The sequence below is a fragment of the Phasianus colchicus genome, chromosome 6 (assembly GCF_987193195.1).
Source record: "Phasianus colchicus chromosome 6, bPhaCol1.hap1.1, whole genome shotgun sequence".
NCBI lineage: Eukaryota > Metazoa > Chordata > Aves > Galliformes > Phasianidae > Phasianus > Phasianus colchicus.
Window position 1 is genome coordinate 6,174,318 of NC_143441.1, and position 27,995 is coordinate 6,202,312.

A 27,995-nucleotide genomic window follows, 5' to 3' on the forward strand; every position below is an offset into this window, starting at 1 on the left:
CAGAAATCTGCTTATCAATTGTAGCTTGTAAAATCCATGCAGATACGATGTTTTCATTTAAAACATCTTTGTGTGAAAGGAGAACAAAGTATCCGAGAGTCCTCCAATTTTTGGAGAGGTGAGTGTAGGTTAGTGTTTATAGTGAATAGGAAAAAATACACAAGTGCTAAAGATTAATTTCAGTGTTGATTCCTTTATCTGTTCTCCCTTCAGCTTCCCTGTATTGCTTTTTTTATTAATATAGCTAACAACATTGGAAAGTCAGTGAATCTCTTAGAATTGGTCAACAGATTGAACTGCTTCCAGTCAGAGATGCTGTGAATTGCCATTTGGAGTGAAGAGGGTAATTCCATCAGGAAAATCCATTTGAATTCTTTACACTGTAGAATAGTGTGTAGGAATTTGTCACCAGTGCCTGAGAAAGCTTTATTCATACGTAAGAGTTTCTCTTATCCTTGAGGTGTGTGATCTAACCTGTTCTTCAGACGTGCTGTCCTGAATGTTAGCTGGGGATTTTGAGTATTGTGGTGGTGGCTTCTGAAGGAGGAGGTGAGTTTTGCAGAGGATCTGAGAGTCAAATGAACATGCTGGTTCTCCTGAGTAGTCATGTCACAGGAGTTGATCTTTTTGTTACGCATGTGAAAGAATTTTGAAGTGAGATGTTCTGAAAATATTAGAAACATATTTTATCATAGCTGATGTAAATAGGTTATTCCATGCTTTTGAGATGAAACATGAGCAACTGTATTACGAATTAATGCCAGGTCCTAAAACTTAGGATCAAATAATAGACACTGGCTCCTCATCTGGCCCAGAGTTTCATCATCAACAATCCCACAGCACAGGATTGTTATTTAGTTGTCCTTAAGTTTCTTCTGTGTTTACGGATAATTTTTCTTGCAACAGGTTGATCCTCCTGGAGTCTTAAATCCCATTTCAAAATTACGTGGAGTAACTGTGGTACACAGCAAGATATATCCCAGTCTTGAATGGTGAAATAGCCTAATCAAAAGCTAGCTTTGTAGGGTTTTTTTTTTATGACAATTAAGATAACTGGTTGATTCTGAACTGCATCTTTTGAATCATATGATTTCCTCCCTGGAACTTTGACCCTTCGCCTGGAAGCCACTTTTCCAATTAATGGTAGACAAATATCCTAATGTTACGTCCTTCTTGTCTAACACATTTGATCAGTTCTCAGAACAGATCCCTGTCTGATTTAAACCTGCATCATTCCAGAGAGGCTGATTTATAAGACATGGGAATCTGGCTGTATTTATGAGCTTTCCTTTATGACTGGGAACAATCTGTTGCTTCACCAGTATTCCACATGAGCTAGATGTAAAGTTTCTGGATGACATCTCATTTATAACTGTGTCTAAGGTGATTTAAAAAAAATTGTACTAATACACTTTCTTCACAGCACTATTCTAACAAAGTTATGTGGCTCACAGTTTAGGGATGGTTCACGATCTGTCTTCTAAGAACTTAAGTCTAACTTCTTGACTTTCTTTACCTTTCTCTGTAGATCTGATCTGGATGCTGGATCTAGCAGAATTATGTGGATGCTCTCTCTCCCTGTGTCTATAGGCATGTGTACTTGAGGTTCAATCCCTTATCTTGGAAACATGTAGATGTATAGAAAACAGTGCTACCCTCACTGGAAGTTTCTGGCTTATTTTCTTCTCTTCAGTGAGAGATTTGAATTTTGTCACTGCCTCTTGACAGGAAACATTTTATCTCCTCTCTTTGCCTTAGTTCTGTTATCTCTGTTTCTGCTGTCAGAATAAGATTTCCCCCAGCTATCAAATGGCTCCTCCTATTGATTTTTAGATCTCTTATTCTTTGGACTTGGTTCTAAACTCACCTGATTGAACTGTCTCCCTATAATCAGCCATTTTTTTGGCTTAGGGAATTGCAAGTCCTCAAGGCTAGTGACACTGTGGTTTCAGGCTATTAATTGTCTGCTAGATGCATTAATTCCTTTTGATATTTCCATAGCAGTTTCAGCACAAAAATGAGGAGTATATCAAAGGTAAACACCCACATCTAGGAAGGCAATTTATAGGCAGCAATAGAAAAGGATATACTTGTGTGTGTGTATGTATGTGTACATATACATAATTCATCATATATTTAGTCTTCAGAATTGTTCCTGACTGTCTTTTCAATATCATATATCATATAAGAGAGAGCCAGTGTTTTAGTTCCTCGATAGCTGATTGCATCAGTACCTAATGCACTAAAGAAATGAATAAACATCTTCCTGTTTCTCTCCATACTTCACATCCATCTACTGATTTCGGAACCTAGGCTCTTAATCTCTGATCTGCTATAGAGGTGTAACACTAAATAAGTATGGGCATTAAATATATACACATATTTAGCTCAACGTAATTTTATCCTCTGTTAAAAGTACAAGTGCTGTTTCTGCAGTATTTTAACACTTGCAGTGCATAGAACACTTCGATTTGTAGTGATTTGTGGTCAGTAGTAAATAAAACTCATTATGTTCTATTCACTGAAGCACACTTAGAGTGTCATTAGAGGTCCATTAACTCTTTGTTCAAGCCCCTTAGCTCCTTTCCTTGTTTATTAATTGGTTGATAAAAATCTCAAAACTGATTTTTAGTGATTGATTATTCACTCTAGAGTTCCACTTCTGACACGCATGGCCTCAGGAACTTAACGTTTTGAGAATGATTCATTGCTTGATTAGTAAGGACTTTACCTCAAAGCAAAACCATTAGGGTTTATCATGCGTGACTCAAAGGCTATATATCACACCCACTCCTGTAGTAGTCATTTTCCCCAGATAATGTCAGTGAGAACTGCACTGATGGTATAAATTAGCTCTTTTTGGCTTGAATAAATATACTGTTCTTTGAAGGAGTTACATTTAACTTCTCATTTTGTAGCTGTTTCTGCTAAATGTAGTGGTTTTTTTTTTTTTCATAACCACTAAAGATAGCTTATTGGCTTTTACATGTAATTAAAATTCTCTATTTTACTGGTGTTCAAACAGTCTTATATTTGTTTCTCTAAGACTTATTTAGTACCACGAAGGCTCCTTTTTATTTGAAGATGTATTCCAAATCTGTCATAAAGTTGTTCACTTGGGATGTGTTTATTGAGATGACTGGCACAACTCTTCTGTATTTCAGTCTGTGGTAGCAATTATTTGCTTCAGTGAGGGACAGTCTTCATATAAGATCAGTTAGTTTATGGGAGAAACAGGTAAAACTGATGCTATTGTCTTCATCAATCCTCATCCCCCTTCCTGAGTGGGGCTTAAAGACCCGTGTAAAAGGATGCCACTGTCACAAGAAGAAGTAGTAGTTGGAAGTAAAAAGTCTGTGTGTGTGTAGCTGAGGCACAGAGCACCTCATCTAGGGTCTTCTGAGCTGCCTTCAGCCCAACTGTCAGTCATATTCTCAGCAAAAAAGGGTTTCAGCTTCTCTCAGCCATGTCTACTGAATTTCCCCCCCTGCACTGCTGAATAGCCTGGTTTGGAAACACTCTTCTCCATCCAAATCATCAGAGGGCCAGAAGTGAATTCACTTCCCACCACTGGTCTTGTTCTTATTTTAGAGCTGTTGCATCAGCGTAACCTGTCAGAGGATTCCTCGAACTTTGATTCAGTCCTCAGGGATATGACCAAATTGTATTTTCTCAGTATATAAAGGCAGTGGCAAGAAGTGATTCATCTAATTCACTTTTCCTTGACTGGTGCCTTTTTCAATTGGAAAAATACTTTTTTACAAGGCTATATATTCTATCTTCAACCTAATGTGATGCAGGCCATCCATCCCTTGTGAGGTGAGATCCCTCATCTCTGTAGGGACAGAAAGGACCTATGAACACTTGACTAAGTGAAAATGGAACCAGTGGGCCACAGTTCCCAAGAGAAACAGATACAGATGTCTTATTTATTTGAAATAGATCTTTATATCATCTTTTCATCTGAAATATTGGATACCATTGCTGAAGCTTAAAGCATTGCTAGGCTGTCTCACTGGAAGAAAAATACTCTGTAGGCAAGCAAGGAATTGCTATGCAAGTAGTGTAAGCAAAACTTGAATAAAAAATGCATGCCATGTTCATAGAAAGATGGAAAACCCTCTTATTTCATGCTTCTCAGTAATTTTTCTATATTAGTCCTATAATTCTGTGGTACAGGAGCAACTGAGTCATAAAAGTATTAGAGCTGGTAACAACTAGTTATTGTATGTGGTGAAAGATGTAATGGCTTTGCAAGTTTGCATACGTGGTCTTTGTGAAATGGCCCATTTAAATTTGGTTACCCAGATGTGATTGTGAAAGCACAGTTGCTGTGCCTTCAGGTAGTTGAAATAATATAGCAAACTAGGTCATTTTCTGCTATAGCTTACAGTAAGTTATACCAATTTCTTTGATTTACAGCAGGTGGTAATTGCACATTGTGGTTGGATGACAACTACGTTAGTTTCAATTTCTTGCTAAGTAAGAGACTTTAATACTCAGATTTAGTGAAATGTTCTTTATGCTTATATTCATCGTTATCAATTTATATGTTTACTATACCAATGACTGACTGTATGATAAAGAAGAGAGAGTACTGTGTAATTTAATAGTATTTTACTCCAAACTCTGATTTAAGAAATGATGCTGGACACACACTGAAGACAATCAAAAAAATATGCCTGAAAAACAAAACTTCCTTTGCAAAACTGGGAAATAAATGAGGACTGAAGTATTTACCCATCTAATGCTTGAAAATCTTGATGTTAGTTCTGAACTGGAGTTGGTTGTTTTTGTATCTTTTTTTTTATCTTTTGCATCTTAATCTTTATCTTTTTCATCTTAATTACTATTCTGTTGACCTCAGGCACTCTTACAGATGACGTAGATGACATTTAATTTAGTCACTCATGATGGTTACCCCAAAATGACTCATATGAATCATGCTCTTGACTGATGTCAGTAGACCTCCAGTCATTGCAGTGCCTGACTCCCACCTCCAGAGTATGTCATGCTGCTTACATGCTCCTTGTGCTTCCACATAGTTAGTATTTATTCATTGTGAAGCCTTTAATTATTCTGTAGTGGATAACTTAAGACAGTGTGAAAAAGAAAAAGTGTCTAATGCAAAAAGAGTTGGTTATAATGAAATGAAGGAGTCAGAAATCAGGAAGCAAGAAGACAGTAAAGATGATATCATAACTTTATAGGCATCATGTTAAGGTTTTTATTAAATAAAATGTTCCATCGCCTCTGCTTACCTTGAGCTCTTTGAAATTTTGTGGTTGCCAAATTACCAATATTACATCAAGAAACTGGTGTGGATAGAGCTTTGGAATTATTTAGACATCATAAAGTTAAGCATCTGCTTGAGCTCTTTGTTGGATGAAGGACCAGCTTGCTCAGATCTTGAGATGGTAACCTTTGGCTGCAAGTGCTATTCATCTTTTTGCTAGAAACCTATTGGTCAACCTAGAAAACGTTTTGTGTGAGTGCTGGAGGCTGAGTTTGCTGGTATGAATTCTTATGACAGGATGGAGAGATGGAAAAAGAAGCATTATGCATCAAAAGAACTGGATGTTTTAAAATTTTTAAAGTATTTTTAAAGGAATAGTTCCCTTTCCCTTTAGGAAATTTGAAAGCACTTGGTACAGATAACATATTTTTATTTTGTTCATTGTTTATACACTGTGCACCAATCTACTTATTAAAACCCAAAGCCTATTAAAAGCCTTTGAATTCAGAGTCTTTCATGTTACAATGTGTCTATTTACTGCCTTCAGTAGGCTTGTAATATATTTAGCTTGACGAGGTTAACAAGCATACCTTGGAGTGTTACTTTTATTTTCTGTTCTGTGGCACTTAACAAAATCCCATTATACAATTAAGTAGTATTATAATGCTAAAATGTTAATTTGTTCTGCATTCCGTTAAAATTGAATTTTTTTTTCTTGTGCACCAGCCCATGAGTTTTGTATAAAACCTATAATTTAAGCACTGCACCATAGAAATGCCTTAAATTAGTAACCTTTTGCCTTTGCTACCTTAATTACGTGTCATTATTTAGTACTTAAAGAGCAACCTCTAGCTATTGGTTAAATATTTGCTAGCTAATTAGATTTGTCATGTTAAAGAAAACAGTAGCCCTTACCTCTGTCCTAATTTGAATTGGGGCTTCAGGGTTTTGAGAAAATGCTTTTTTTTTCCCCATGCTTTCCCGGAGAAAAACTGAACTTTTTGCATTTTCCACGTGTTTTTGTTTTGTTGTTTTGTTTCCTGTTTAGTGAGTGTGTTGTCATGCATTAGCTATCTATTACTTCTCAACAAGCAACTGAAAATCTGTTTTGAGATATGTATTTTAGAGAAGGCTGATCTGTCTCAGTATGTTGTGTGTCTTCTGGGTATGTTTACTTCTAGTTTTTACAAGCATCTGATACACTCAATTTCTTTTCTTTGTATTGTGGAAACAAACATGAAGCAGAATATATTTTGACTACTATTATCTGTCTTTCACATCTTAATTTTTTGTTACCTATTTGTGGAAACAAGTGTATGTTGTTCAGATTCATAAGGTATACAATTCATTAGAACATCTGCTAAGCTATTTTCTGACAGGCATGAGGATTGTCTTTCTCCTATCATTTTTTAATGGGATGTGGGAATTGTACAATGCAAAAATTATGAACAATTTATAGGTTGACTTTATCTTCAGTATTTTATTTATGTGTTCTGGGTTGTGTTATTTTTGCATTTTGTTTTATCTTTTTGTTTTATTTCCTTAGTGTGAAAGCATATGAATGGATCGTAGTTTGTGGTTGCAGTTAGATAGGATTCTATGATGTGAAAAACCTGTGATACTCAATACATATCTTACATCATTTCCTACTCTGAGGTCCACAGAAAAAAGTAGTGGAAGCTTGTCTACAGCAGGTTCTGTTTGACTTGACTCCCAGCCATCATTCAGACCAATATCTCCCCTTACTCTTATCTAGGTCTCAGTTTGTTTGTGCTGTCCATTTGTTTCTGGAAGCCTAATGTATCCAAATAGTTTCTTCATCATTTCTTCACGTTTGTTTTATTACACTGCAGGTTAAAAATGGAAGAGATTGGCACTGTTACAAATTGAAGTTCAGTTCTCCATTTATATTCATTGCTGTAATGTCACTGAACTTTTATTTTTAAAAATCCATCAGAGACAAATGGAGAAATTTCTGCTGATAGAAGTCTTCAGTTTGCTCACGTCTCTTTCTTCTGTGGGAAGTCCATTTATGGAACAGGGAAACAGTTGATCTCTAGTGTATAACTTTGTTACTATGAAAAGCACTTTTCATTTCTGAAAATGTACAATTTATTTGATTTTTCTTGGGGTAGGGACCATGGTGAGGAATGCCAGTAGTGCACTTATAGAGAAACTTGTTGGCTGACCAGTCTGGGGCTAAGTACTTTATTCCATGAAGTAGGTGGTTCCTCTGATAACTTGTTTTCACATTTTCTGTATGTATTTCCTTTGTCCTTTTATAGATTCTAAACCTGAAAGCTCTGAAATCATTACTTCAGTATTCATGAGTGATTTGTTGATTATTGACTGCATTTATTCGTGTTTTCAAATTCAACAAGGCAATCTGTAAAGGCAGTGGCTGTCCTAGAGGCTCAGTTCTTTGGAGAGAAAAAAAAAAAAAGTGTTCTATGGAAACTTTTCCCTGAGAGGAGTTTTTGAGATTTATGTGGATTACAGAGTTGTAAGAAGGGTCATTCCTTAATTTTCTTTCCGAACAAAAATGCCAAGACGCAATTTTAGCAGGTAATAATAAAAATTGAAAACTGTTTTGTGTTCTGGGAGTGGTGCCAACATATCTGTATTTGCAACTCCCAGGACAGGTCTGAGAGTGAAAGCTTTTCCTCATTGCCCTCAGAAGACTGCTAGAACGAGCCTGTGACATTTCTGTTCCGTTGCCATCTGTGTTATTTACTTCCCTTTTGCATTATTTTCTTTAGAAGTTTATGGTCAATGCAAGGGGGGGAAGAGGAAAGTCATAACCCTTTGTTTTGATCACAGGTGCATTTTTCTAATAGGAAGTCACGTTTCATTTGACATGTGGGATGTTTGAATGATTCTGTAATAGATCCTCAGCCAGAATAAATTATGGGAGTTAATATCTCTGACTGTGAACACAAACTGGGATCTGTTTTCTAGCCCAGGTAAGTTTTCTTTTAGTGAAACAACTCGGATTTAAAGATTTCCTAAATTGTTATGACTTTCTGAAGAGATTCCAAGTCTTATTTTATTTGTTGAAACAACTTATGTTGTCTCTTGACGTTTTACTTTGAGCAAACTGATCAAATGGAGAATTTCTGTGTATATGTTGCTCTTTTAGAAACAATATGCTTATCAGACAAAGGATTTGTAAAATGAAGTGTGCAAGTCCAGAGTTTCCCAATCTGTTTTCCTGAAGACTCTTCAGTGCCTTAGAGAGACATTAATTTGTTGCAGCTTTACTGTCAGCAGTGTTGATCACACCATAAACCTCTTTGATGCTGCACTGCTGCAAGTGCTCTGTCTTTGAAAATAAGGCATTACCAAGAGAAATAAATATGAATTTAAAGATGTAAATTGTAGTTTGAAAAATTGGTGGGCCGCAAACCTGTATTTTTACAATAAATAAAGATTCCTCTTCTTTTTATTTTACTCTCTTTTTTTGCATTGCATACGGAACAATGCTACTTTCAGTTGAAAAATGGGTTGTTCCAGCAGAGTGCAGCAAAAGACAATATGTAAATTGTAAATGTGTAAATATGTTTAGTTTTTTCTCAAGAGTTTGGATGCTGTTTAAAAAAAAAGGGGGGGGGGGAAGAATTTTGATAAATAAATTCTAGCATAAAATTATAGATTATCTAGCATAAAATACTAGATAACACATGGAGAATCTGCTTAAGAAGACTGCAGTTTAGTAAGATCTTTCTGCACATTTTTCCTTCTGCAATTGTGAGACTTAGACTTTGCTAGAAAAAAGAAATTAAAGAAGTTTTAACATACATTGAATAATATAGAGAGAACTATTAAGAACTTCTAAGCATGAGTGGTAAATAGAAGCAGAACTTTCATTTTTGGTAGCTAAATGCTGTTGTTCATCTGAAGCAGGACTGTAAGCTTGTAGAAGTATTGAGATCACAATTCAGGCATTTTTTCCTTCTTCCCATTGCCCATACTTGAGGAATTAGACTACACTGCCTTTCATAATTTTAGCTGCTGTGTTTTTGCCCCCGTACTTAATTGCTTAGAATTTACTAAGTCTTATTTTTGGCCTTTGTTTCACCATAACATACAAAAAATATCCTTTAGCCTTTAGAAGCCTTACTTTAAGTGACACAATTACGAAAAGATTATATAGTTACCTCCTCCCTCAAAAATGTAAATAAGAGTAAGTGTGAGAATATTTGGTTGTGGGTAATGTATACAATTTAAGTCAGCCTTCTAGTTTACTCTTGGGGAAAATTTCCAATGACACAAAAGGATCCTTGCTTGTTCCTTATGTGTCTGCACGTTTAAAGTCACTTTAAATTTTTTTTCTTTATATAGGCATAATTTTACTGAGTATTATTGATTAAAGAGCAGTGAAGAGACCACCAAGAAGTATTAGGTTACTTTCTATTATAACACTAAAACCAATAGTAGTTTTAGAATCTGAAAAGAGAGGAAATCTAGTCTTCAAATTTGTGCTAATGGGTGTAAGCTAAGAGCTTAGAAAAAGTGAATATGTTTGCATGCACATAAATTCAAAGATTGAAAATTGTTCATGCACAATATTTATTGTGAAATCTCAAAAGAATGTAGTCTTCCTTAATCCATCTGTTAAAATGTATATAATTTGAATCAAGCCATACGTTTTCACGAATGGTTTCTAACATTACTCCCATGTCAGAACCTGGATTTAAAGCACTAAATAGGCTTATGTTTTCACTGTCTGGGTTGCAGCTTGATCCCTTGGTTCTCCTGATCCTGGGCTTCAAAATGGCTTATGCTGCCAAAGTTGAAGTGGGAAGTGTTCCCAGGCGAGTTCATTCTCAGCTCATTAATCAGTGGGAACAGGTCAAATGCAACACTAAGGATGTGCAAGTCTGGGATTCCCGTCCGGTCGCTTGTGGGCACTGGAGACACTTCATCACAGCGTGCCCTAAGATCCTTCAGTTGATCCCCTTTCCCTTTGTCAAGAGTGGCCCTTCCTGACACCTCTGACCACCAGAGTGATAGTGCTGCACCAACAGTCCCTTCTTCCTCCTTCCCTCTGACCAAATTAAGACAACACTCTGGGGCATCAGGAGGTTACTACCTGGAGAGAAACCTTGTGGGGTTGAAGGGCAGGGATGCTGGGTTGCAGAACAATCAGATTAGGCTTGCAGGAGGCCATTCCGGCATTGCAGTCTGCTACAACCCCCAGTTCCCCAATATTCCTGTGTGTTTTTGCCTCCAGCAGCTATTGGTAACAGCCTCTGGTGTATGCTGAGTGAGGACTTGTGACAATTCAGGTAACAGCAGAAACAAGTGGTAAATCAAAATCTTTAACAGAGTGAAGTAACTCTAAATTGCTGTAGTACCTACAGACTCCTGTTAAAGTCAAGGCATGCCATGTATTAGATGCTGTATAAACAGAGAATAAACTTTCTTTTTTTTTTTTCCCCCAGAAAAGATCTTCCTGTTTCAGTAGACCAAATCTCAAACAAGTTTTGAATTTAATACATCCAACCTAAGGATGAAGGTCAGAGTGATAAGAGCATAGGGGTATTTAGGAAAGTGGTTATACAATGTGATGATTCTGGGTTCCTACTGACTTCTCTCAGTCAGAAATTCTATTGTTTATTTTGTTTAAATTATTGGAGCTGTCCCAGTCTGTAGTCTGAAGGGAATTATTTACTGACCTTTCCCATACCAGAAAATCTTAGCAGAGCCAGAGTGGTGTTAAGCTCATCTAATTTTTTTTTTCTTGCCTCAGCCTTGCAAAGACTTTATTTACAAGAAGACAAAAGGGAATACATTTAAGAATCACTGATCACTCACTAATGAAAAATGTGATTGTTGAAGAGCTCATTATTCTTGTGAAGGTGATGCTTAGTTTTACAGAGCATGTTGTTAGTTTTGGAGAACTAAGAGAAAATGGTCAACAAATACAAACCATAACGTTTTGTGAGGAAGAGTTTTAAACTCTCTGAGTAGAGTGGAGCATGCAGGAATGACTACTTTTGGAATTACTCTACAGTATTCGTTATCTAAGGTTTTCTTTTGTGGTGTAGCCGCTCTGAAGTTAGAACTCTTTTGTGAATTTGTCTGCTGGCAGGCCCAGATGTGTGATGTGTACCTGCCAGCTGAACGAGATAGCTGTGTATGTGTTTTTTATCTGCTTTTTTATCTGCTAATTCCTTCATAGAATCAATTAGATCACCAGGAGATGTGAAACTGGTCTGAATGGCTGAGAGGAACAGAGGCGAGATTGCAAAAATTTAATAATAATAAAAAATAAAAAGAAGCATCAAAAAAAAGCAGTGAGCCTGAAGATAGAACCGTAAAGGCCATTTGGGTTGAGGAGACTTTGACTTGATAATTACGCTTTGATAGTTATCTTGGTGGGAGTCAGTAGCACGGCCCTGCAAATAATACGTGAAGAAGTCATTAGTCTAAGAGACATTTCACCCAAGTAGTAGAACAAAGGTTTCAGAAGTTCAGAAGGGGGAAAGAATGTTAAGGCAGTGACTAGAAAGGGCACATTCATTGTGTTTTGAGATGAGGAAAAGAAAGAAGATGGAGTGATAACTTGAAGAGAATATGATGTGTACCTATGGCTTTTTTTGTTTTAATTATGGCACAAGCTCTGTGTCTCTGGGTTGACCATAGCACGTGAACTGCATGCAGAGAAAAAGAAGAGATTGGGGGCCCCAGAATACAGAGCTGTCTTTGTTGTCATAATACCAGAGCCTTTACAGCCTTCATTATTACTTTTCTGGGCACTGCAACCAGTAGGGGATATTTTTGATATGCATGGTGTTAATGTTTGTGGTGGTTGTGAAATTCTAGGGAAAGAGAAAATCTGACCCATGGATGGATTTGTTAAGCTTGGAAGAGATGTGAGTGCAGGCAGTTTTGAAGCAAGATACTGTGTAGGAAAGTACCCTACATAGTTATTATTAGTAGTAGGGAAACTAAGAATATAGATTTTAGCTGATGGGGAATACATGTGTTTAAATGGCTATTGGTATTGAGTAAGAAGATGAGAGTTTAAGGATGCTGGAGGAATATAATAGGTGTTGTACTTGGAGGAAGAGATAGGTAAGAGGAGACAGTGAAGAGAGGAAAAGAATCTAGAACTTTCAGAGAAAAATGAAATAAATATTTTTATACATAGTACTTTCTTTTTCTTTTTTTTTTCCAAATAATTGATTTATAGAGGAAAGGATGTCAGATGGGAGTTTAGATTTTGCATGTTCAGACTGGGAGGAGAGATCAGTTGGGGAAAAAAGGCTGGAGGGGAAGAAAACCCAGAAAGTACAGAAGCTAGTCACGCTTCAAAACAATAATAAATACTTGGTACAGATAAAGTAACACTTACACTGCTTTTGCATTCTTTTTTCACAGTTGATTTTTTTCATCTTGTAAAGATAATAAATGAATAATCTTAAAATGTTGGTATTTGAAAGTTCTTCCTTGGTTTTCATGAAGAGTATTTATTTTCCATCAGTCCATTACAGTGTAACATTGATTGGTGCATGTAATGTATTATTCATACTGTTCTAGTTTCATCCCATTAGCAATGCCAACATTATGCTGAATTCTGCAATGGAAATCTTGTGTGAAGAGTCTTTGTACAGCAACTTGCATTGTGGTTCAGATCCCATTTCACATTTAGTGACAACACAGAGCAAACAACAGCACCTTATTGATAGTATTCAGACCTCATTCTCCCTTCATCCCTGCCAGCAATGCAGTGAGCATTGCAGATGTGTTGTAGAGCTATAAACCAAAGTGTGAAAGGCAGAATGTGTTTATCAGAATGGGTTTATTTTTAGTTCTTGTATTATATCTTTGTCTTCCCAATAGCTAGAGTCATCAGGACAAGTAACTAAAACCATCACATGACAAAAATAACAAGAAAAGAATTAAAAACAGCCTTCACATAAAATAGTCTGACTTCTTGGTCTACATACACGGTCCTTTGGGTATACTTTTTGATCTTGTAAATTATGCTGTGCCTAGAGCTGATTTAAATATGTACTACAGCCAACTACACAGCGTGGTTAACATTACTGAAGGTCTGCTGAATGCTGGTATAGCAATGACAAAGAACATTTTCATTTGAATCACAGCTAAGTTGCACTATAGCAGTATGCTACTTTATGCTGTATTTTATGCAAGAACTTGTAAAATGTCTGCCTAATTCAATGATAATCTGTTAATTGACTGAATGCTTTGGACCTGGCCATGTTGGTCATATGCTTTTTTTTTTCTCCTTTTTTTTTTCCTCCAAAAATCAATGATTTTCTTACCAATTAACTATTCTCCCTGAAAATTAAGTCTACAAAAAACTGGAATGTCTGAACAACTAAATGATTTTCAGGTTTGGTGTTTGTTTTTTTGTTTGCTTCTGAATACTTAGGTTACAGAATTACAAGGAAATAAAATTGAAAGTTTAAAGAATGCTTTTTCACAAATGCTCTGAGTTTTTTTTTTTAAAACAGCTGTGTAAACAATGAAATAATCTCTTCCTGCCATGGATACTTTAAAAAAATGAACCACAACAACAACCAAACCCACCTGAAACCCAAACTGTTCTTTAAGGTGGCTATGTCGTGAAGGATAAATGGCTGACATCTCCAAAACTGTGTTCCTTTGGATTTTGTTTTTGAAGACAGAGAATCTGAGCAAAGCCAGGAGGTCTGTCTCATGGACAGAACTGACTCATGAGCCTCTGGAAAAATGAGATGGGGGTAGCAAAGTCTATGGACTTTAAAGGCATAAATAGGAGAACAAGGGAGATGAGCAGCTTGAGGTACAAAAGAAGTAGATTCAATAGACAAGGAAGAATATTCCAAAGGAATTAGAAAACAAAGATTTAAAGGAAAAACAATGATGGTGAGTGAGAGTGAGCGTTTCTAGATTTAAAGAAGATTTTCTCAGCTTTTAGGAGAATAAGCCTAGCAGTCTTTAGAAAGCTCAGGATATGTTGAGAAGTACTTGAATATATACAGACCTTTTCTTTCTCTGACAAGGAATTTTTTTGTGGAGCAATTTATGCCAATAGAACACTGATATTTCAGAGCTAAAATGAACATGAAGAAAGTTCAGTTATTTACAGCAACGTTATATCTTCATTGTAATTTTTCTTCTATCTGATTGTGAGTAAATTTCAGTACAGCAATGTAAGTTACTGTTTTCAGTAAGAGTTATGGTTTTGGTTTCCTTAGCTTTTACAGTATTTTTTACAGAATATTTTCATATATTGACTAATGTTTTTGTACGTTTTTCAGAAACAAGCTTGAGAGCTGTAGATTGTTTATAATTATTCATCTTCCTGATTTGCAGCATGCACGTATATTACTCAGGACAATTATATGAACACGTTTTGAAGTAATTGATCAAAATTCTACGTGTTATCAGATGCTCTGCTTGCAGAAACAGAAAATAGGCTCAAACCAAAGGGTTCAAAACATGAATAAACCGCTTCCTGAATGCATTTCCTACCTTTCCTTTTACCAGGTGATATTTGGTATCAGAAAAAAAAATATTTTACAGTGTCTTGTATGATACTTGCCCTTCATGAGAGTAGTTACTGTGGAAACATTCTCAATCGTTCCTTAATCGTACTGAGTAAAATGTAGATATTGTTTTATTTTTGTGAAGATTCCTCTACGTTTACATTTCATTTCATTTTCAATTTTCTTTGCATGTTGTAAAATATTTATTTAAGGTTTGTGAACTGAGATCCATATTCATTTTTGCAAAATATTCATTAAGTGCCTGTTATCGCTCTGATAAATTTGTTGGGTTTGATCATCCCATTCACGAACTTTATCCAGATATTATTTATATTTTTTGCAATTATCCTAATCTCTATTCATCTTAAAAACTTGAGCCATCTCGACAAAAACAATAATAATAATATATAATCATATATAAAAGCATATATACCACTCTTGGAACCAGATATCTTTTTGACATCATTTTTCTGTCGTATTTCAACCAGATTGGCTGAATTTAGTTGCTTAAACATTTCAAGTTAAAGATTCTTGAGTTGAAGGCTTATATACAACATCAAGAAAAATAACATTAGCAAATTAATCTATGAAATTTGTCCTCTAAACATAAAAACTTAAGATATATTGATAGTATTACATTATTTTTTTTCATGGGATGATCTTTTCCAGCAATGTTGAGCATCCTTTCAAACGTATCTTAAATTCAGCATATGACTCCTACTGTTTTATCATCCAATTATTCTGCTGGTTGACTTTAGTGGTGAAGTCGTAAGCTTGTAGCCATCCTACAGTGCAATTTCCTGTACCTGTACAGATTTCACATTACAAGCTTGTGGGTTGTATAAGTAGTGGGGAGAAGAGTGATGGAGAATGATGTTCAATTAAATGTAAGCATCAGTTTTCTGATGTGGCAATCAATATCCCACTCACAGGTGAACAAAAGGGGGAAAAGTCTTGGTGAGAATTGTTAATAAATTACGAGGAAGTGCTAGAAGAATTGAACCAAGTTGGTTCATGGGGAGATTAGGGAGTATCTGAGCTTTGCTGAGGACTTGTTATAATTTCTTGCTGCATATTTTTTTTCTCCTTAACGTCTGAAGTGAAACTATGCAGAGATATAGGTAGAGCCTTTCACTCTTATCTTTCACTCTTATGAATGAAATAGTTGGAGAAGTCTAACTCCTCAGTCAGTGTTTTCTCTAGTGCTACTATATTGGATGGTTTTCTTCCAGTTTCTTCTCAATTTTATTGCTATATTGAAAACATACTTAGAGATCAATGATTTCATAGCTCAGGTTTTCATCTGAAGAGAGTAGTGATTAAAATATTTTGAGCCTGAATTGGAAACCACCTTATTACTTTTATTGTATTTTCTTCTGTGATGTCTGTTTTATTAATACCTATACATTGACTATCAGTAAATTGCATTTCTCCTGCCATCTAAATCTCTACTGTAGATATGACTTCCTGCTGGCTTATCTTGCTTTTGCTTTTCTGTTTTCTTTCATTGTACTTTTTCCCTACACGTATAGCATTACTCATTATTGTGAAGTTCACTATGTATATTTTCTTTGACTTTTTAGCAATTTTTTTTAACCAGTTCTCTTTTTATATGAAGGTGATGGTTTGTCAAAAGTTCTCAAATTTTTTTTCAGTTGTCAGAATGATCAGTTGAAACACTTTGTATGTGGAGCACTTATCTTTTGAAAACCAAGATTTTGTTTTCATTTTGAAATTTCAATTTGTTTGTATTTCCTTCAAACCAAACAAGAAAATTGAAATGGTAATAGTTTGCAATTAGGATAAATTAATGTTTCTCTAGAATTGTTTTCCACTTCTACGTTCTTTTTCCCTAAATTATTTCATACTTTGCCCATATCCAGTGCATGACAATTTAAAAACTCAAAACCACAAAATTAAATGGCTAGAAAATTGAATGTCTGAAAATTCTACTGGAAAGTTTCAGTGTTCTGTGTTTGCACTGAGATTTTAAGCTGCCAACTGTTCTGCGAAATGGAAATGCTAATCTGCACTTTTCAGTTAATTACATTTTTTTCAAGCTATTCCATAGATACATTTTATATTCATTATGGAGATACAGAAAACAGTGTAAGAAATTATTTCTTGCATTAGAAATATCTCTGAATCCTTGTTCCCAATCCACTATTTTCAACACAGCGCTTTTTCCCAGCTAAATTCTAAAGGGATTCCAGATGTTTATTTAAATATTCATAAAACAACTACAGTTGGAGCTGAGAGGATCATAGATACCTGTGCTCATTTCACACTACATTCATCTTGCAGTTAAAAATACAGTATTCATTGCAGGGCTAGCAGATGAGCTCTTTGACAGGAAAATGAATTTTTTTTCTTTTTTTTTTAACCTCTACAAGTAAGGCTTTATGGAAAAGAGGCTGTAGAGCTGTCTTACAAAACGTAATGTATTGACTATTGACCACAGCTCCACAGAAGCAGCTTTGTGTACATTATTTAAATATTGTATTCTTGAAGAATTCTGCATTTATTTGCACTTGCTTTAACACTGGGTTCGTCTACAAAGGGGATAAAACTTTTTCAGGAGAAAATTGCAGCTTTGCAATTAAGCATGAGCTGAATTTCACATTTAAGACATGGATTTTATTTAACTGTGGGTAAGACAGAAGGGTTTACCATCTTTATTGACATTCAGTGAAGTCAGAAAAAAAGAGTGCTGCCGAATATTCATTAAGTTGTAAACTATTTGAAAAATGTGATTTATTTGGCAAAGTTTGTTGACAAACACTGCAAAAAAAACCTTAATTTTTTAACATTTGTTACCATTGAAAGTGATGACACTACAGTTCACTGAAAACATTTAGATCAGGCCTGCTTTATCTCTTAGATATTTGTCCACAGGTATTAATGGATAAGGAGGTAGAAATTGTTGTATTGCACATACATTAATTCTAGAATCTGTACGAGGGAAGATATGCTGTGAATGGAAATTGATGGAGAGGGGCATGAAAGCCAGAAAGCAGAGAGTTTGGGGTGTGTGTGCAGAACATCATAGGAAGATACAAGCAGAAGTTGGAATCTGTGAGGTGAAAGAAAGAAGAGGGATGTACTTTCTAGCTATTCTGAGGAAATAAAGCATCTGCAAACCTTTACAAACTGGTACAGAGTGCTTCTGCTTTTCATCTAATTACGGAAAGTGAGTCAAAGTCCCTCTGAATCTGGCCTTAAAAGCTTTAAAGGAAAAGTAAGGAAGCAGAATTGATAATATTAAAATTAGAAATGACATGTTCGTAGTCAGCAAAGATTATGTAGATTGTTCTATCCAAATCAATAAGTCCTGAGACCATTCTGTTCTTCACTCATTTAAAGATGTACTTGTATGCACTTCACTATCCATTTTGATAAATTACATATTTAAGAATCCAAAAGTGAGACACTTTGGCAAATGGGAGCAGGGACATTAGATGGAAGTGGCAGAATGAGTATAGACGTGGTTTGTGTATAAATAAGCAGGTAGTCTAAGGTCCATGTAGATGTGGGTACAAATGGTGCTGTGCTTTTTCTTTTTTCTCCTCCTTCGGTATTTCCTTCCATCCTTATACATTTGTTCCTTTTCTGATACAATATCTAACTAGATTTACGAGTTTTGGCTTTTCCACCAGATTCAGCTGTTGATGATAAAATGTATTTGCACTCTCAGCTCACGGTAGTGACTTCTTTCAAACGCTGTGATAACAGATATTGTGAGTGTGAGTGGCTTACTGTATGTCAGGCTTTATTTAGAAGATGAGGAATTCATTCTTGTAGGTAAGGAGTATGGACATGATTATTTCTAAAACAGCTAGACAGAGATTTGAAATAATACATATTCCTTTCAAGCAGTTGGGAAAATAGTTGACTTAGAGTATGCTTGCTAGTTTCTGGTCTTACCGGAGTAATTAAATCATACATGTAATAAAACCACGAAGGAGCAGAACTCTGAGGTAGTGACTTTTTCATTTAGTAATTGGCATGAATTTTATAGTCATTATTGCATGCATTCATGACATTGAGCACCATAAGGTAAATTATGTTCCTCTGACAAATGTTGTCAAAGCTGAAATCTCAGAAGTCTGAAGACGTAGGATCTACACATCAAGGAAGATTGTGATCACACATAGTAAGCTTCCACGTAGCTGTGAGGCCCAGGAGGGCACGTCAGGAGTAGAATCCACAGATGTGAGAGAGGTTTAGTCCCATCAGATACTGCATCAGGGAATTGGCCCTGGGGACAGTGCACACCCAGAAACCTGTGCTGCTCAGCAGCTCTGGTTCTGTGTGTTGTGTGATTTGAAGCTTGCTTTTTTGTTTCCTGTAGGGAACAATGATAATGGGAAATGCTGGTCAGCAGGGATAAATATTAAATCAGTCTTTAGGCCTCCTGCCACGTTTTCTGGCGTTTGGGCCATCTTATATGTAAACCCAGGAGAGTTTAGTAATTATTAGAAGAAAGTGTAATTAATTTATAGAGCTCTAGTTATTTTGCGGAGTGCTGTCAGTGGAAGTACAGTGAAGCCTTTAAGCAAGGTCCAGTCACTGTATAAAGCTGTCTTGTGGCTGCTAAACTTTCACATTATGCTGAAGTTGGATATAAACACTCCTTTTATAACTTGCATGTCACTGGAGTACGCAGATGTCTTGGCTCTGAAAGCACATTTATGAAACGAGCGCAGTGCTGGAGCTATGCCAGGGCTGAGGCTCAGTAGTTTGAGGAGGAGTCCTAATACCTCTCAGGATGGGAGGTCAGCAAAATAAGTGGGCCTCCCTTGTTCTGGCAGCGGAATACTAGCGCTAAGAGAGCGTGCTTTATGCATATCAAATTAATTATGCAACAGTTCCATTTGAGAAATCTGTATTATAAAAGGCCGCTTTGGTCCTCACCAGAAAGAGCCACTGCTGTTTAGTGTAGGCCGTGTGCCCTGCTAAATAGGAAAATTAGGAAAAAAAGCAGGGAAATTAATGTAAATTTTAATTAGTATGTATTTCATGATAGTTCTGAGAAAATGCGTAGGAAATGCATAGTTCTCTTATGCCTATTTTATCTAGCAGTAACGTGGATGTACATCTAGTGTGCTGTGTTACAGACTTGGTGTGTTTCAGGATGTATTTCTTAGTATATATGTACACGTGCTTATGAGAACCCAGAGATTGTAAAGATAACTGCAGCATGAATGGCTTGATCTCTAGAATGTTTCAGATATTTTACATGGGAATTACTCAAATGTTCATAGTAAAACAAGTGGGGCAGTCATATTTGCGTTGCTGAGTTGTGCATTGCGCTTCCTTTAGTTGAGATTAATATATTACATAATTTGGAAGAAATACGATCAGATAGGCTTTTATAATTTGCATTGCAGTTTTCATTTGAGACTGAGGTGTGAGATTTTATTCTATTTTTCTAGCAGATGAAGAATGAATGGCAGAGAGTTAAGTGTTTTTCGACACCGAGATGCTTTCTTCCTCCAGTAATAATGATGAGATGCGAGCTAAAATTAAGATCACAATCATATATCTTACATTTCAGCATTACATCTATTGGGCAAGATCCTTGGCTCAGCAACAATACTGTCTCAGCATAAGAAATGGTCTTCTGAGAATTCTACTTTTGGTAGGGTGTATCTGCATGTATATTACAGACAGATGTGAGCTCATTCTGGCTGGGCTGCGATTCTGTATTCGTGCTGGGAAGTACTATGCACAAGTTACCAGGTTCTGATGAGAGACTGGGTTAATGCTGTGCCAAAAGCACCTTGGTAAAATCTCTGGACTCGAGCTGGCTTGTGTCTGACTGCCTTATTTGTTTAGTGAGTTGAGAATATTGCATCATCAGTGCTTATGTTTTAGGGTTTGTTTCTTCAGATCATTCTATGAGGATATAGAGGTACCAGTGACTTATGAGATCCTTGCAGATGCTGAGAGTATCCCTGAGACTAGATAAATCAAGTCTAACTGCATGGTTCCTGTGACAACAGTAGCTAAGTGCCACTAGCTTGGTTCACTTCTGTTGAAATTTGGGGCTACCCCAAGAGCTGTGCTGTTGAAAGACACCATAAACACCAAGTGCACAAAGCTCAGGCACACAGGAGGATACAACCCCTTGTTTCTCTTTCTTTTTTTTGTGGTATTAGTGTGATCTTTCAAGTCCTTAATGTAATTAATTACCTACAGAAGTCTTATGCTCAAACCTACAGATCTTGTATAATTTACACACTCTGGCTTATAGGTAAAATGTGAAGTTATTTTTAAAGAAATATAAATACTTTGGCAGAAAAATATATTGTTACTTTGGTTTTTTTTTTTTTTTTTTTAATTTGCTGTGTTTTGTTTAACAAAAAACTGGTTAAAGTATTTGTCTTAGTTATGAGCAAATACCAAGAAGATAAGTTTTGTTAAAATCTTTTTTGTCCATTTCAGGAATACATAGCCCTAATTGTTTTGTACAGATAGCAGAATGGTTATACCACCTGGCTATTGCAATACTTCTGACTTAAACTGCACAAGCAAAGGATTTGACTATTCCCCTCCCAACTTGTTATTGTTCTAAAACTCAAGCTTGTGTTCTGTTTCCCTTTTTTTTGCATTTAACTCTTACCTAATCTACAGCACAGCAAATAGGCATCGATGTCAGAGGGAAAAGCTACATAAGGAATGGCATGGAAATGATTAGTGTCAGTGAACTGAGTCTCTTATTTCAATATTTAGTGCTTTTATGGCAACTTATTTCCTGCAAAACAGAACATTGATGTTTTTTTTTTAATATATAAGAAGTTTATTTCATATGTGTAAATATGCATATAGTCACCATTTATCCTATCCTGCTTTTTGCTTCTTTTTCTGTAATAGCAAAATACCATTGAATTGTTTTCAGGTTTTGATATGCTGTAGAACTGAGATATTAACTGTAGATCTGCTTCATTCCTTAGACCCTCCACTACATTGTACAGCTAATTATTTCAGCCTAAATGCAACACTCAATTTTCTTTTGCATAGCAAGCTTGTTTTAAACTATTTATGCAATTTTTGAAAATTATTTCTGAGTTTAATCCCATTCTTTGACATGCTCTCATGATGTGGTGTAATGCATTGCTGGCTATATTTTGTATTCCATCCTCTGTGACTTATTAAAATGTGAAAAGCAATATTCAAGTTGGACCGACGTAGTTTACCATTGTATCTTTTCTTACATTTGTGTGATGGTTCACTGATAAAGAGCAGACTTCCAAGCAGCATTTACTCTGCAATTTCATGCCCCAAGTGGTAAATTCTTCAAGGTTCATTAATTTCCATAGATTCTGAAAGTGCAGTTTTCATTTAATGATTTGAGCTACCAAAACAGAATTAGGCGCAAGTTGCTTCCCACTTCTTTTAATGTAAGTCAACAGAAAACGAGTTCACATTGTTTCCCTAAGATATTCACCTACAGAAAGGAATCCCCATCCTTGCTATAGTACTCAACCTTCATTTCAAAAGAGGGTGGTGACTGACACCTGTGTCTAATAAATTTGAAAGATGCAGTTTCTGGACGATGTGGTTATGAAAAAGACAAGTGATTTGTCTAACAGTGTAAGATAACTTCAATCTCTGTTTAGTTTAGTAATACCAAACTTTTTTTTTTCCCTGAAACAAAAGAACGTCTTAAAAAAAAAAGATGAACACCCAACAAACTTCCAATTTATGATGTGGGGGTAGTCTAAGAAAAATTAATGCATAGTATATGGAGCTTTGTTGCAGTGAATCGTATACTGGCATGAGAAGTTGCTGCTGTTGGGCTCCCCTTTTTGTGCATTGCTTCTGGTTTTCTGTATGATTGATCTTGATCTACTACAAGGATAAGTTGTTCTAATACGTACTATTTTGGAATTATAGTTTACAATAAGATGTACTAGCAACTCTTGCTTCTCTTTTGAAAGAGAATAGAGATTTCCTTTTGTTCTTGAGAGCAAGGAGAAAACAGGTTTAATAATCCTATCCCCCAAAACTCCCATAGCCTTGAAATAGTTCAGCTCTGTTCTGAAAGCTCAGATTTGGATGAGACTCAGTGATCTTCAAATAAGGAAGTGAATGTCTGTGTTTAATTTGGTTCAGGTAGGAAACTTTGAAATTTATCCCTCTTAAGTCATAAGTTGAGAATAATCATCTGATTTTAAGTAAGCTTAAAGCAGCAATCAGACTTCCATGTCAAGGTTTCTAGAGTGATGAAAGAATTCCAGCTGCCTGTGTGACTGATGAATCAGTTATGTCAGTTTTTCAGGTATTGGCCATTATTGCCAAACAAAGATATCTGTAATAATGAGCAAGAAAAGTCCTCATTCCTTTAATATTTTGCCTACAGTTTTCATGATTTTTATTCTTACCATTTGGTAACATGTGGTAATGTGGAGATAGTAGGGCTGTGCTGTTGTAATCACCCTTATTTGCTTCTGATACGCTGATGCTTTAATTGTCTGGTATGGTTGTGGTGGAGAAGTATTCCTTCTGAACTTCTGACATAAACCTTTATAGAATTATATGAATTATTTTAGGAGAGAAGTATCCTTTCTTTGATAGTCTCACAACTGAAGCAATAATTTTTCATTACAGGGGAAATATAAGGTAAATATTTCCCTAATTCGGCGATTATTCTGAAATATTCTTGGACCACAGAGGTCTGGCATATGTATATACTACTGAGAAGACATTCATCTTTAGTCTTTTGATGACTCGTTTTATCTCAGGTTTACAATCTCTTTTTATAATTAACATTTCCGTTACTAACATAAAACTGACTGTTAGGTATAAACTGATAGATCAATACAGTGTCTTAACAGTCAAAATATTGAGTGTGCAAGTGTGTGTTTTCAGCCTTACATAAAGCTTGTAAAAACAAAACAAAAGGATGTAATTAGCTAGACATATGGATCTCATCTCTTAAAATTTATCCATAAAAAGGTGCAGCCTAGCCTGCTTAAAGTTGGTTTTGGAAGACTCAGCCTTCTGAATGGCTTTTATGGGCTTTGAAGTGAATTTTGTTTCACTTGTTTCACTGATTTCAGAATTACTCAAGGACTGCTATGGATGGATCAGTGATCATGTCACAGCCCTTGTTTGTACACTGCCTTTTGGGGACACTTCAGAGCTTCCTCAAAGGTAGTGCATGGGGATGGCTTAGAATCATAGAATCACTGAATGGCCTGGGTTGAAAAGGACCACACTGCTCATCCAGTTCCAACCCCCTGCTATGTGCAGGTCACCAACCAGCAGACCAGGCTGCCCAGAGCCACATCCAGCCTGGCCTTGAATGCCTGCAGGGATGGGGCATCCATAGCCTCCTTGGGCAACCTGTGAACGGTGCATCACCACCAAACCACACGACTGCATGGACTCTCTGATGTACTGAAGGGCACGTGGCATTGCTGGCAGCTGGACCTGCCTGCAGGTATGGCACGCAGTGTGGCAACTTGTGGGTTCTGTGGGGCGGTCTGGTAGGAACAAGGCAGAGCATGCTGTGCTCACCAGGGCAGCATACAGGTTGGACACAGCAGCAGGGAGGCACAGGGCTACCTTCTGTGCTTAGAAGTCTCTGATGTAGGAAGTAATCCCGATTTGGATTGTGTGGTATGCAATTTATTTTATGTTAGCAGAATGCAAACATCTGCCTGGTGGTCAGAATGTGCTCCACAATTTGCCAGCACCTTTACGGTGTTGTTGCTAAGCACTGCTATCTAAAGTTAGATAAGACAAACACAAGAAGAGATTGATGACTGATGGCAATAATAAAAATGAGAATTTAATGATCATAAATGTGAGATGGATTAATAATTATTTAAAACTCAAAGTGGTAGTCATGACACTCTAATTTCTATAGTCTATTGTAAGTTTCTGGCTAGAATATACATATTTCCCATTTGAAATTACTGGAAAATATTTGGTACATTTGAATATTAGTCTGTGGTACTTAATTAGCCTATATATTAGTGATCTGTGCTTCAGATTTTGCGTGTGTCTCATGGAAGTATTGTTCAAAGAAATAGGTACATTATATTTTTTATTAATTTATTATTATTTCTTGGAGTTGGTTAAAAAATATATATATTTTTCAGCAAAACGTAGAAAATAAAAACTTCTCCTCCAGGAAATGTACATACTCAAATCTTGCAAAAATGCTGTTGATGACGAAATGATTTTTTCAGTCCTTTTGACTTTTCCAGTGCAAAATGTTTTCTCCACTGTGTGCTGACATGTTTATTTATTGTTCAGTATTTAAGAAGTTTAAGTTCCTCTATAAACTTGCATGACGACATTAATGAATAATTGGGAAGTGGTGTATCCTCAGTGAGTTAATAACTCGTCACATTCATTTGCTGATTTTTAGGGGGTGTGTGTGTGCTAACTAGCTTGGTGGCACCGTTAGTTTTGGTGGAAAATCTGAAAGCTGTTTCTTTGCCCCTTTTCAGGCACTATTTCAAACACCACAGATAAGTAGTTAAACCGAAAGTTGCAATTAATTGTCCAGAACACAAGGGAAAGGAATGCTGGTCTAGCATAACCCAAATGAATTGCACCGAATTTGGCATACAGCATAAAAGAGGTTGAAGTCACTTTTAATGATACATCCCAATTCGTAAACAGGTGTTTGCCCAAGGGGAAAACACCAGAGTTGCTTTGCTGGCTTTATGGAAGAGCGAATCACTGGAATACGTGAACATTTCTAAGCCTGCCCCTCCCCCCCATGATATATGATGGCAATCCTTTTAGCAATTAGTGTTCAACAAGGTATTGCTCACTGCAGTGAATGAGGTTGGATTCCAGAAATTGTGGAAACTCTTTTTATCTATTAGCTGTTTAATGAATGATGTTTTAAAATTGATTCGTAACTTCTTTTCTGGTCTTAATTGAATTGCTCCTTCAGCCCATTGTGCTTGAAGGACAGAGGCTTTGTTAAAGATGTCAAGTTAGGCTTTCATTGTTTGCTTCCAAGAGGAGCAGAGCTTGTTGATGAGATAAAGGTGTGGAATCAAGAGTGTACTTCTTGAAGTACTCATTAGAACAGTGTGAGTACTACTAACCAAGGCAAATAGGAAAATATGTCCAGTGATGTTATGCTCTTCTCCATCTGAAATGCAAAGAATTCAGAATATTTCCTCCTGATCAATTTCTTTAAGCAAGTTAGGATTTAAAAATGTCGTAAGGATTGTCCTGAAAGTGTGAAAGCAGTTAAATGGAAAGAAAAATAATACTTCTAGATTCAATTCTGTCTCTGTGATAGTACAGGCACAACCCTTGCTTGATTTCTGTTGAAGGGAAAATATCACCAAATCAACACTACAAAAAGATATCAAAGGTATTCTGGGGAACAATTGTTGATAGGGGAGAACAGTCGATAAAGAGTCTGTTCATTAAAATACTTGGTTTAAATTAAGTGGGGATTAGAAGCAAGTATTTTAAGGTCACTACTTGTGAGTTGTCAGACTAATCTGCAATTTACATTTTTATATGCACCAGTGGAAATTGCTTTCTTGAGCTTTTTCAAGACTTTATTTGCATGTACATTTGACTAAAAAAGATCAAAGTGCACAATGTACCATTTGAAGCTCACTTGACATTTCTCACGTGCATCATCAGTGTGTCTGTAGAATGTTTCTTGTCTTGAAGACATCACAACCCAATGAAAAGCAACAAAGGTCATTTTAAGCTGTTAGAAATGTATTTGCAATTCGCACTGACCTCAAGGCCCAGGGGGATGATAGCTTGTGAAATTGTCCTTTAAGATCTGTATACAACAGTTTTCTGAAGGAGTTGCACCATTTTGGCTTCGTTTTGTAAATGTTATCTTTGTCATATGCTTAGACAAAATCTGATAGGGTTGTACTTCAGAATAGCCTTTCGTCATGTCTGATGTACATTGTATGCTCTGTGCTTTGGGTATGTTTGATATTTCCATTTTAAGTCAGTCTACTCTTTGTTAGCAGTTGTTTTAAGTAAGCTTGTATACAGAATTTCTGATAAGAAACTGCTGTCCCTTGGCATGCAAATGAAGTCATAAAACTGCCCTTAAGTCTTGGCACTATGTTATGATAAGGTGAGCTTAAGCAAAATCAGGTATCTTACCTTTATTAACAGAAGAACATTAGATAATACTTACAAAGTGTAAGGAACCAGACTAAAAATGTGTTACATTAATTATTCAGACTTAAGACAATTCAACTAATACACTGTAAAGCAATTCCAAATTGGAGTGGAAGCCAGTTCAGCTCAGTGTTCCTAGCAGAAATATGAAAGAAATGATGGTGGTTTACTGCCCTTGTTTTTCTGTTAGTTCTTTAACTAAAGCAATATATAATTTCTTAGCCTATGTTATGGAAAAAGATTCAGTTGTTTTTAAAACTGGGCATTTCTACATTCAAATTGCTTCATGGGCTGCCAAGCAAATAGATTGAAGCTGGATAGACAGTAGTGAAGACATTACAAAAACAGACACTTTTCCTGCTACTCATATATTACATGTCACCATGGATTAATGTATTAGCTCTTCAGTTATGGAGATCTAATTCAAGCCATGTGTGGAACATATTTGTTTTGACAGGTATATTGATGCCTATTGTCAGTTCACCAAGTACTCAAACACGAATAAAAGTGGTTGTAATGGGATATGGAATAAAGCTCTTGACTTGTTTGACTCCTAGAAATGACTAAAAATAGGACCAGACAGAAAAGTCTGATGTTATGCCTCAAATTAAATTCTAATTTCTTTCTCAAGAGAGCAGTTTTCAGTAGTAAAAATATGTCCCTAAAAAAAGATATCCCTAATAATATCCTATTCTACACTATATAGAGGGTATACATATTCTCTTTTCTACAGAGTTATCCAGTTCTATAAGTATCCTGTTCTAAAAATACTCTATCCAGTATTCTCCTTAGCTGTGGATAATAGAGCTCAGGAATCCTTAGTGGTTGAATTCAGCAAATATTTACTTCCATGGCAATTCCTGAATAAAAGCAGTCTCTGCCAATTTGCAGTGCCATAGATTATGAACAAATTTGGCCCTTACTGAGAACCAAACAGCTATTGAGTGATACTGTATTGTTGTGGAATATCAAGGCTGCCTGTGTGCTTCTCGTGAACGTGATGCTTTAAAAATATAATTGGAAGCTTGAACAGTGTGAAATGTAGAGGTAGGTTTGATTGCAGCCACACAAGACTTTATCTGCTGCTTGTGGCAAATGTACAAGCATCATTATAGCCA

At 36.1% G+C, this 27,995-nt stretch overlaps 1 protein-coding gene across 12 annotated transcripts in view; it reads left to right on the forward strand.

Annotated features, from left to right (window-relative positions):
* The window catches only part of BBS9 (Bardet-Biedl syndrome 9), a 279,729-nt gene that overhangs the window by 78,721 nt on the left and 173,013 nt on the right, over positions 1–27,995 (forward strand). The window contains exon 22 of one of the 12 annotated variants that reach the window (XR_016467634.1): positions 8,057–8,199. The exons of the other annotated variants lie outside the window; for them this stretch is intronic. The gene's annotated coding sequence lies outside the window, so the exon portion shown is untranslated. The remainder of the gene's footprint in view (positions 1–8,056; positions 8,200–27,995) is intronic. 12 annotated transcript variants of the gene reach the window in all.